Source organism: Tubulanus polymorphus, chromosome 2 (genome assembly GCF_964204645.1).
Source record: "Tubulanus polymorphus chromosome 2, tnTubPoly1.2, whole genome shotgun sequence".
Classification (NCBI taxonomy): domain Eukaryota; kingdom Metazoa; phylum Nemertea; class Palaeonemertea; order Tubulaniformes; family Tubulanidae; genus Tubulanus; species Tubulanus polymorphus.
The window spans coordinates 18,863,970-18,876,654 of record NC_134026.1 but is presented as its reverse complement, the minus strand read 5'-3'; positions in this window follow the sequence as shown (position 1 = coordinate 18,876,654).

Genomic DNA, 12,685 nt, shown 5'->3' with positions numbered 1-12,685 from the left:
CATAACGACATAAATCTCTTCCATGAAATAACAATTCAACGTTAAATCGGATAGACCCAAAAAACTCCAGAATATGTTCCACTCATTTCATAATCCATAGTCACTTCAAAATCTCTTCAGCTATTAAAAATAGATCTTCACGCATATTCATTACGAAGCTAAGCGGCCATTTTTTCCATAAATCAGTCTCGCGATCCGCCCCTGCTGGAGCGCGATACGGCGAGAAAAAGAATACGTAATTTCTTCGAGAAACGAGATCTAATTTATGAACCGAGAGGCTTCGCCGAATTATGATAATACGTGCTGACCGCACAGTCGGGTCGGGGACAGAAATAGCAATCATTGTATCATAATCGTATTTTACGATGTCGAAAAAAAAAGAATCGCGACATCGTCGTCATCGTTCGCCGCCACTTGATCATAAATTGTCGACAATTCCGATCACGTATATCGGCTGTAGGGACTTCCTGTATCACTACACCGTCGACGATCACGATTAGCGCAGTACGACGACGACGACGACGACCAGCGCGGAGAAGAGTTTCAAAACACAACGTAACTACTTCATTTATACGACGACAACGGCGGCCAGATTATGACAGATGACGGCTCTGCTAGTGGTGACAATTGAATACGCAATTGTATCACACTCTATATCAATATGGAACTATGTACCATCTACTGTCGCCGTTGCAGATATTATTATTCTCCCACGGCAGGGATTCGAACCTGATGGTATCGCTACACTCAGCTACTAAGGCACGAACCCCTGCCACAGTAGATGGGGTGCGCAGGTACACGCGCAGCTTTGCCGCACGAAAACTTGTGGCACCAATCAGATTGCTCGTTGTATAATCGCCGCGGCAAATTTCACCGAAGAATTATAAACGGGAAAACCCAGGCTGAAATAAAATGGGATTTCTGAGTGGCTGGTAATGACTTCATCTAAGCCGTGCGTGTAGCTGCGCACTCGGTCTAGTGTGATAGGGTTTCGTACCGTGGCAATCTCGATGCCATCAGGTTCGAAACCCTGCCGGGGGAGGATGAGATATAATGGGCCTTGAAATCTGGTGGGCTAGTCAATGGTTGTTTTGACTTATCGGGTGTGGATTGAGGAAAATTGGAGGCCCGGGTCCAGAAGAAAATAAAAGGCATGTCTCAAATAAAGCAGCCAGGTCAAAGGCCTCAATTCGGGTTACGTGTGGTGTTACCCTCAGCTTAAGATATTCTTGAAGGAACGCATCCCAAAAGTACTCACTGGGAGGCAGGGGTCCAAACCCCTGGGTCTGCATCCTAAACGCACCCCTGCCGATGCAACGGCTTTAAACCAGTGTGAAAATATTTATAGCGGGCCATACGGGAGGCTAACAAAAAATTCTAGCCAATCAGCAAGCAGGAAAATCGATATGGACTGTTACTGTATCAAACAATTTTACAGCAGTCATGATGGCCCAGTTAGTAGAGCACAAGACTTGCACCTAATGGATCAGAAGTTTGAATCCCGCGTAGTTAAACTATACATGGTTGCCAGCCTCTACGGGTACGGGATATCGAAGTTCCCGAGATGTCACCATGGGCATGGGCATATACCACATCATTTTCAAATGGTCCGACTTAATTCCATGGCCAAAGAATCTAAAAGTTTGTTGAAGTTAAAAAGCTAAAAAGAAATGCCTGGGGTTTCCACAGGTTTTACTCTAGTTCATCATGGATATGAGTGACTTGTGACTGATATAAATGACTTACAACTTGTTGAATCGGTTTTCGAGTACTAGATGGATTAACTGTCTAAACACCACGTCAAGTGTCGATACATGATAGAATCTAGAAACCATCTCGATCCGGAAATCGCTAAACATAATATCATATCGAAGCACGTGAACTGAGCCAGACGATTTATTAATGGTATCTTTTTAGACTGAAGAGAACATCTCTTGTGCGCTACATCCGAGATAATTAAAAGTAAATTTGAGATTAATGGATTCGTGAAGTGGAATAATGCGTCATTGCTGAACGTTGCCTTATGACAGTTAATTTGTCTTTAAACGTACGATTTCCTGATGAATTAAGCAGGGGATAAGACCGTTAGTTCGGATTTAATTTTAAAATATACGGCGCTAAGTCTTCACAGGAATAAACTGTTGCGTCATAGTGATCCGCGCATGAATGACGAGAATATCTGGTAAGATATAAACCCACTATGTACAGATTTAAAAGTTTTAAGACCAAGAATCTATTTAATGGAAAAGTCAAAATGACTTGATGTTTCGAACTGATCTCTAGTGAGAATTCGACAATATTCTCAAGAGAGAATCTTTTTCTGCATGCCCTTTGAAAACATCCTAGATCAGCCCCTGTGCATACTAGTCTTCTTTTTACATTAATAATAGTTTTTAAGGGAAAAGTAAATTACTTTGATCCACAGTCAGATAGTTGATCATATTTTTGAGTGGGATTTGTGGCGTTACTTCAATCAGCAATAAGTCTCACAACCTTTTATTGCGAGACTTTCAGTGTGATTGACAGTATATCATTTTAGTGAAGATTTTATGAAGATGGAATGTGAGAAATGCGTGTGGAAAATTTCTCAAGATAATTCCGCGATACGGACTGTAGATTTACTTATCTGTCATTGTCACATTACAATTACATACAATATGAAAGACTAACTGTACATCGCGGTGTATAGGAATATTACAAATCTAAACAAGAGAAGGCATTTCATTGTCACCCATCAACTAAAAGGTCGGACTGATTTGGTTAGTGGGAGGGTAGCACATTTTAAGAGTTATTAGATCTTGATGGCATATGACCTTTTAGTTTTTCTACTCTAGAATTAATAGGGGAGCATCCTTTTATTTGAGCAACCTACCTAGAAAGTTTCACAGTTGTCCTACCATCTTTATTGGAGATGATGCAATGACAGGCTTTATAGACCCAGAAGCCAGAACGACCTTGACCTTGGAGATTTTGCCCCCAAAATTGATAGGGTGCATCATCTCATGGCCAATTTCCACGTGTTGTGCTAACTTAACAGGGTAGAGTGCTTCGATATATCTGGTACTTTAGGCCAAAGGCTGGAATGACTCTAAACCACTTGAAATGTCACGTTATTGCTATAATCTTTTCCTGAGACATAGCGATAATGAGCTCAAGGGAACAAATGGCAGCCCGACATATCAAAGCCGGATACTAAGGGGACAATTAAGCTAGTTCGACATAATATGAATTACTTTGCGCCGAATCTAATCGCCAGCAGAAACATTCGCGCATTAGGCCCCAAGCCACGCAGATGATAAACAAATCTACGCCTTCGAAATCGTATCAGTTCCTGCTCAATGCTGGTAGCTTTCGCTTTGAATATGACAGTTAATGCCTAATGATGTGGCCAGTAATTTCCTGATCATTTTCTGTTAAGTCAAGGAATCGAAAATGACAATTTACACTCGTATATTATTTAATTACTCGAGGCAACATGGCTGCGACTGGTTCGTTTGACATGAAATATACGGCATAATAACCATAAAGGAGTTACTCCTAAAATAGGTAGCTAGGAAATCTGACTAATATTCAAATTCGATCAGGTACGATTTTTTGAAAGGCGCATCTTCCTGATATTAGCATTTGATGATAGGTGTAAAGATAGTTTGATGATCATCAGCTTCTATAATAACTAGTGAACTCTACATGAAGTTAGCGCAACTATCGCAATTATTACTTACTCACTCACTAATTGTCTAGGGTAAGATCGAAACGTTGTGTATTATATACTTTAGATTTTTTTTAATAAATGAATTTCTCGATTTTAAAATTCTTTTGATTTTTACATAGTGGGGTTTTATCTTATTATCCGTTCAACACGTTTGAGTCAGGTTATTGTACTATTAGCGCAACTGTACACAAAATCTTTCACATTTCATTCTCGAGATGTAAGCCTTCACAGAAATGCAACTCATGTGCATCGAGGTGTAACTTGACATTCGGGAAGGTGATTTTATGCAGCAGTTTAGTAGATTCGAATAATTCATTCGAGTGTGCATTCGATGAGGCGTAACTTGACGTTTGCGAAAGTGATCTTACGCAGCAGTTCAATAGATTCCAATAACACATTCAAAATTCATTTCACCAAATACAGCGGAACCTCATTACAACGAACTTCACACGACAAGCAAAATATGTTCCATATCATAACCGATATATCGATAGTTCGTTATATCCAATATAAAATTATCAAATTGTCTTACTTGGTACAAAATTCTATATTTGTTATATCCGATAAATTGCTACGAGTTCATTTTAACGAGGTTCCACCGTATCACCTTGGAGTATTCAATGATCACGGTATTAGAAACAGACTGAAGTTGTAAGCATCAAATTTCGTATCGATTTCAAATCCGAGAATGGGAGGAACAATAGTTGGATCTGTATTCATAGAATCATTGAAGTGTGCGAAATGATTATTGCCGATTTTAGTCCTCTGTGCCATTTTGTTGACGATGAAAACCGCATCTACCGATTACGCAAATGACGACGTAGTGCACATCCTATCAAAAATAATTATCAAAATTGATAAAAAATAGAATAAGAGTAATGAAATACAATTGTGAATTTTGGCGCTTATTTAATAGACAAATGTATAGAGTAATGAAATATATACATTTGTCTATTAAATAAGCGCCAAAATTCACAATTGTAGTTGTTATTTTGAAATGCCAATATTGATGACGTACTGCACATCGACTCACACAGAACCCCTTAAGGTTGGCTTATGTCGACAAGCAACGCGACGCCTACCGACGCAACTGGGTTTATCGCCGATTAGTGGCAACTAGCGGCCTACGAGAGGCCGCCAGTTGCTCCTCAATCGGTTCGACATAAGCCGGCTTGCGACGGCAACGCGACGCCTACCGACTCGTCGCAAGCCGTTCTACTCCGGCCTACAGTACGCGGGCAGTTGCTTTCGATCGCAGCCGACATAAGCTCATCTGCGACGCGACGGAACTGAGCGCAGGGGTTCCAGCCAATGAGAGACCGCATATACATAGTACAAATTATCACCGCTAGTTAGTGTCATTCGTAATTAGTCATAAACTTTCAAATTCAAGTAGTTCAAACATAAACAAAACCTTCAGCTCGGCAGAGGACTGGACCGAAGATCTAGAAACGAAATTGGTAGAATTATGGTGTGAGCGGCCATCTTTATAGATGTCGCTAGCACGTTGTATTCAAAACAGAATCAGAAAGATCAAAGTCTTAAAGAAATAGCTTTTTTAATAGAAATATATTTCCTAATAATTCAAATTTATTCTCAAAGTGCTTATCACGTGACCATTTGAGCCGTTGCAGTTGCTAGTAAACGCAACCGACATAAGCAGGGAAGCAACTGGGAGGATCTCATATCCCGCTAGTCGGCCTCAGTTGCTGCGAATCGGAGCGCAGTCGACATAAGCTGGGCTCCGATCGCGGTTGCTCTCAGTTGCGTCAGTAGGAGTCGGTAGGCTTCGCGTTGTAGATAACGCATTTTAGATATCAATGTATATAAACATTATTTTGACGGTTTTTTCCGGAGTCAAAAAATACTGTTTTACTAAACGAACTTGAAAGTTTATCGACGCCTTGAAAAACAACACACTCAGATGCTAACCTAGGATTCTACCCCCAAAAATAGCCCACTGTTACGAAATAAATCTATTTACAAAATAAATGCCAAAATTCATACGTTGTAATTGTTATTTTGAAACGCCAATATTGATGACATAGTGCTCATCGACTCACACAGAACCCCTTAGATAACGCATACTAGGTATCAATGCATATAAACATCATTGTAACAGTTTTTACGGTGTTAAATGCAAAAAAATCCTTGTTACTTCTCACGAGAAACATTTCACGAAAACCACAATATCATTCGGTACTTAAACAATACTTCTAGGTGGTACTTGAAGACGTTATAACGAAATCCCCTTCATCTATTGTGGGCAACTTTCATGACGGCGCGATTCTTAAACAGTCGAAGACGAGAGTGTGTGTTGCTATAGAGATTCAGTCGAAAGACTCCACAGCGGAGCCATTACAGCAGCGCGAACGCGGCGCTCGACGGTACTACAATCGAACACGAGATACCTGCTTCGAATTCAACGAAAAGTCAAGCCCAAAACGAGAGCCGATTTCATGCCGCACACGCGCACACGAGCGCGTACATAATTCAAAAAAGGCGACCGACGCCATTACCAGACGAACGAAACGACGATGCATTATGTATGAGAAGTGCAGGTTTTACGAGACGCATTTGACGCAATTATCCCCGGTATGATTTATCTTTTCTAATTACGAGACAAATAGAATTTACAAGTGTTCAATGCTCATCATCTGGCGAACGAAATCAGCGAGAGAGATAGTTAGTCGACTCGCCTAATCTATCTAATCCGTCGATATGACACTTAACAACGCTGCAACCATGAATTCGTCGGCTCGCGACCGTAAATCATCATACGTCGCAAATGATTTACGGCCGTTAAATTGACAAATTAATGACACCATTATCGACTGATATACACATTTGAAGTAAAGACAAAATCATTTCGAAAATATTCTACTTCCTCGGTTTCTAAAATTTCTACCTACCTAAATCATGGGCCATGAAATATCCAGAAAGTTAAGTCCGATAGATCCTACGCAATTCGGACTACCAACTGACCGTGAATTGATTCAGTTTTTGAATTCGTTTTACTCGAAATTATGAGATGAAATAATTTCTAAATCTTTTTCTTACCATGAATGCACAACTGGAAAAATGTTCACAGGCGCGGACCAACGTTTGACAATAAGAAACCATAATGCCCCCCCCCCCCCACAATGCAAAGTATTACGGCAGGTCTTTTTAATCAGGCCTATAGTTTCCAATTGAAATTCCTTTGATGTTGTTCTGTTCATAAACTATACTTAACACCGAGTAGTTCAAAGTCAAAATCCATTTCAAAGTTGATTCAAATGAACTAATTTTGCCTTCGTATCAACGATATCTGGTCGTCATTTACCGAGCGTGTACTAAAAAAGGGAATGCAATGAGGTACACGACCGAGGTTTTAAGGCAGGATTCAAGACTACAGTTCATTCGAGATTAGTTCATTTCCATTTGTCGATGTCAATTTGCAACCAACGTTGGAATTGATCCCGACGAGTCTTTAGAACCTGAAGCGGATTTAAATATATCACTGATGCACATTACATAAGGCAGGAATAAAGAACAATGAACAATGATTAAACACGTACATAAGACTTGATAAGAATGCTTGAGAAGAAAATACAGTCGAAAATACATTTATGTACATTGATTGATGAAATAGTGGCAGTCACAGTAAGGGGAAATACAAGCTTTTTCTTAAGAAATAATGTTGGTCAGCCCGGAAATCAGCTATTACCATAACTTAGTTGCTGCATCCATTGCCCTTAAAATCGGGATAGACAAAAAAGGGCTTACAACCTACACTCAAGCCTAGTACATAGCAAAATGGAAACTAGAAGTGATCTGACTCTAAAGTAGAGTCCAAGGTTCACCTGCTATAGACCTAGCTTTACGCTTATTTTGTGATTGTGTGCATTGCTTTGCGACGATGAAACTCGAGGTCCAGGGAGAAAATTCCCACTTGGGAAGCGATTTGAAATCTGACCAACAATTTGAAAATTCGATGCCACCCCCCCCCCCTCCTGCACATATACAGAAACCAATGACCTTAAAACTCACCGGAATCATAAAACATGTTATGAGCCACAATTTGTGGTAAGAAAATATGCCTAGGTACCAATATGAAAAAAATATTAAGTTATTCTGCTGTTCAGTGCCCTCTGGTGACAATATACAAAAAATGGATGATCCCCAAGTCTATGTGTGGAGATGTATCTATGACAGCGCTAACAATTATTAAATATCAAGCCTATCAGTTAAAACTTTTTGATATTTTACTAAAACGTTTTTCCATCTAAGAAGAAGGAATGATGATACTGAGATGGCCGCCGAATATGTGACAATTGACTGAGTCAAAGATTCCCTCCAAAAGTATTTCTGTCACAAATGAAAATGAAAAATGACAAACCATGAAGAAGCTACAAGTCTCAGAATTCAGGCAAAAAATGGCTTTTAGGCACAGGCACAAAAAAGACCACAGGACGGCCATCTTGAGTCTGATCAACCCAATTTTTCTGATCGGCCCTGAGAGGATATACAAACATATCTTATAGATCAAGATAATTGATTGAAGCTTCTTCAAACTTGAAAACTTTGAAAATGTGTAAAAATTGATGATTTTGGGGAACAACAATATCTGCAAAGTCAGTCGTCTTGACTTTGATCGGGCCAGTCTTTGGGCTGCAGTAATGTCTAAACATGCGTAAACCAAATATCAAGACAATCCATCTGAGCATCTTCAAAACGTCTCAAAATTATTGGATTCTGTCTACGGACGAACTGATGGATGACGGAAGAAAAGCAAATGCAATCAGCAGGCGATGAATATGAAGAAACAAACAAATATGTTGGGTTGGGAAACAATTTGAGGCAATGCACATAGCCACGCAACAAGTGAAAAACGGTTTCTTGTGTCACCTTCCGTGCTTATTAACTGCTGTGGGCGTTAGACCATAGCGAACAGTGTGCAAATGTCATACTATCATGACAGTTACCAAACATTCCCTAAGCACAGGTCTCCATCCTATATGTTTATCGTATAGCCTACTAGTTTCGTAGGTCTGTACGCGTCGGGCTGAAAAAGATACCTTCCTTCTGATGATGACTTGGAAAATATCAGGCTGAAAATAGTATTCTGTTGTTTCTACAATCACTATCCATTCATAAAATCTTGGAGCTCTCCCAACTCCCAGATAAAACCCATCTAGTACTTTAAAGAGAAGAATGGACCTTCACATAGGGTTTTAGACTGATTTTTGGTTTCCTAACCATTAAATAGGCAGCCTAATAGTAAACTAAATTTTTCTTCTTATTTCTACAATATTGGTGCAGAGTTTTGGTCCGAACATTACCCATAAAAGAAAAACGCCTGAAAGCATGGTTAATTCAATGTAATGCGCAGTTCAGGATTTAAAAAGGATGCCTAAGGACGGGACTTAAGTGCCTCTGAAAAATGAGAAGTGAGGCATCTTTTTCAGCCTTAGGCTCTTTTAAAGCAGTAAACGTCGACAGCCGGAATGAATGAAATAGATGTACAAAGAAAGTATAAAGAGTCGCTCATACGCGCGACGCTGGTCGCAAAAGCATCTCCGGCTACAGGCATGCAGGGTAAAAATGTAATAACATCATTTTTCGTTTCTTACCTTACGCATTTATTATACTAAGACGAGTTAAAACATTCATCGAGGAGACATTCTGCGAAAAACAGAACATTACGACGTAGTCACATTTTCTACTAGAATCAATGTTTGCGCCTTCATATACTCATTACGAAAGCATTTTGGAACGTTTCAGAGCAGCCAACCAGAGAGTTTCGACTCGGGGACGATCAAAGAAATTCTTTTCAGGGACACAATGACAACGACAGTTTTAGGGACACTTTTTATCTAGAATCAGGCATGGTTGGCGGCTCTGTAAATAGATGTAAATATTTTTGCTCAAATCTAAATAAAATTTCGCCAAAACCTCCGACTGGCCAAGGGTGGCACAATGAGGTACTGTGGCAAGCAATCACTCGGTGCATGGTGTAGATTTCACAGAAAATTTAGGTATAGATTTAAATTTATGGTATAGATTTCATTGAAGATTTACTGATGAGAAAAATTCGATTCAAAGACTCAAATTTGATTGAAATGTAGAAGGAATTGAAGTGCGACATTAAACCCAGTGCTATTAGCAATCCTGGCGGAATCCTCGCTTGCCACAGTAGTGTTGCCGGTACCCCGTATCTTCTACATTTCAATCAAATGGAACCAACCTTTCATGTGAAAAAAAATCGATCATCAACGAAAACTATACCAATATACAAAGTCGTATGAGACAAGCGGATATATCTTTAATTTCATCTTGGTGGCTCAAGTGGTATCATTCGAATTCCCTAGCCTCTGATCGAGTTCAAAGTCGACTGATAATGAACTAATTTTGGCTACGAAAACAGACTGCGAACACGCGCCATTTGGCGGTGTATCCATACCTCATTGCCTGGTGCTTGGATACACAGCTTTTGGCGCCGCACTGATGGAACGATGGAAAGCAAACTTACTGTCTGATCAGCCGATGGAGTAATTTCAATATTCATTCTACTGACGACAGCTTGGAAATAAATCCGTTCAGTATCTTCATCGGCATCGTCTTTTTTAAGCTACCTAAAACGGACAGCATGGAAAATGATTTATTACCAATTCACTATTCAAACCGACGGCTTAGACCACTACACTTCCTTGAATTAAGCAGTTATATACCTTTTAATCGAGTACGGACATAGTGTCTAGACTGAGTACCTATGCAGGGGGTACTGAAAACAGGATACCCGTGTTCAGGGGTGAAAAAACTATAAAAGTTCGCCGAAAGACTCTTTGAACCCTTTAAGCGTGTAGTGACTATTAATACACTGAATATGTCGAGAATGACTGAGATGTTTCACCTGAAATTCAAAAACCTAACCCGAATTTGAGAAATCATCGTTATACACGGGCGTCGAAACATGAAAGAATTTTCAAGCAAATGTTATTCAGTACTCGATCGAATAATGCATAACAAGATGAGCGTATCTTCTTTTCTATCAAAATTCCCATTTCGCGTAAAAAGGAATTTCCCCCTATGCTAATGGAACATTCGTTGCATATAAGGCACAGCTCTACCGAATGTGAACAAAATGTCAGGCGTATGAAATACAACGAGCCATAGGCAACGACGGTTATCGGACTCAGGCTCGAACTCACGAAATATTACCATATGCGTAAATTCCCATTGCATTTCGGATTTGTTGTATCTAGCACCAATAGCTATTTTTCGTCAAGACATTTTTTTTAATTTCGACACCGTTCCTCAGTTATGAGGTCATCTTCAAGGTCATGTCGCTCAAGAGTTTCTAGTGCCTAATTCTGCTACTAGGAGGTGCACTGGGCCCATTCTTTGCACTGCACAATTCGACCCCATACTAACATTGTAACCAAGTTTCATCAAGATCGACCAACTATTAACGAAGCTAAGTTCTTCAAAGACAGACACACAGACATAGACAAATAGTATGAGAATAAGGCTTCACGGAAGCCTGAGAACCAGAAATTGAAAAAGAATCCCACACTCGAACAATGATAAATCTTAAGATTTCTTCAAAATCTTCAATTTAGTCTACAGTTACACTGATCCCATTCATCACGATTTTAACTGAAATCCAACAATGATTTGCGGGTCGAACTGTATGAAAACGTTATTGATATACGCACGTTTTATACCATTAGTTGCATGGAATCATGAAAAAGTGATGGCCCATGAGATGCAGCCTAAAAATTTTCTAATAACGTACAATGAGAGTGAGGTCAGCAATAAAACCACTTCTATCCATCTATTTCATCAAAAGTTCATAAATTTTTGATACTGGTATCATCAATAATGAAGACGATTTAAATCATCATGTGACTGCAGGCCTATGTGCGTGCGTGTGCTTGTGTGCATATGCATGTGCATTTGTATTTGTATTTGTATATATGTATATTTGTGATTCTCCTATGCTTTTTATTTTCTTTTTGTCCAAAAATGTATATATACATGTACTTCTCATTAAGTTCTGCACTAAAAGACCATATCTAGTCATGGCTTAGATTTAAGACTGGTCTAAGACCAACTAAGTTCTATACTGGATCTAACAGCTTAAGACCAGTCTTAAGATTTAAGACCTCTTTTGGACTTAAGTCACGACTGTGCAACTGGGCCCAGTGGCTTCCACTGGCAATGCAAACCAAAATTTATGGGGCCAGTAAGTTGCTCATTAGTTGGTTAGAGTTAACCAGTGGGTAGTTGACACATTGACAGTTGAGAGTACATTGTTACTACAGTTTTATAATGGCCGGTTTTTAACCACTGGCCCCTGGCTTAAAATACACATGGTTTTCTACTTGGCTACTATTCATTACTCATGATAGGTCAACACAGTGTGGTGAAATGAATTCTAGAAAACAATAACCACTAGGGGCCTGTTCAATCGAAGCCCACAATCAGAGTACTGCTACTTCGCCACTTAACAAACGCAAACATAACCGATGTAATTGTTGTTTTTACAATAACCTGTGAATTCAGAGGTAAATGAGCACCAAAGGTTTCACTTCAGGTATGCGTATGTGCGTGCTCACTGTCACTGAATCCAATGAGCAAGCGATCCATGCTCATGACATACAGTTGTCATGGCAACTACCTGTAACAATCCATAGATTCGACTAATTCACGAGAGCTAGCAAGCGGAGAGAGAGACAGAGAGGACGAAGAGCTACACGCAGCTTTCTGTGCCTCGTTCATTGTAGACAAATAAAGACAGCTGCGTGATTTACCTCTGCTCAGAAGAGTTGCCTAAATATATTCTTCTTCTACATCATACAGAAATATAGGGAAATATCTACCATGCCGAGGGGTATCTGTAATAGCGAACAAAATTTGCAAAGCGCCCTTCAAAAGCGCCCTTAATGGAAATTGAAAAGTAATCAATATCAAATGATTTATTCAGTT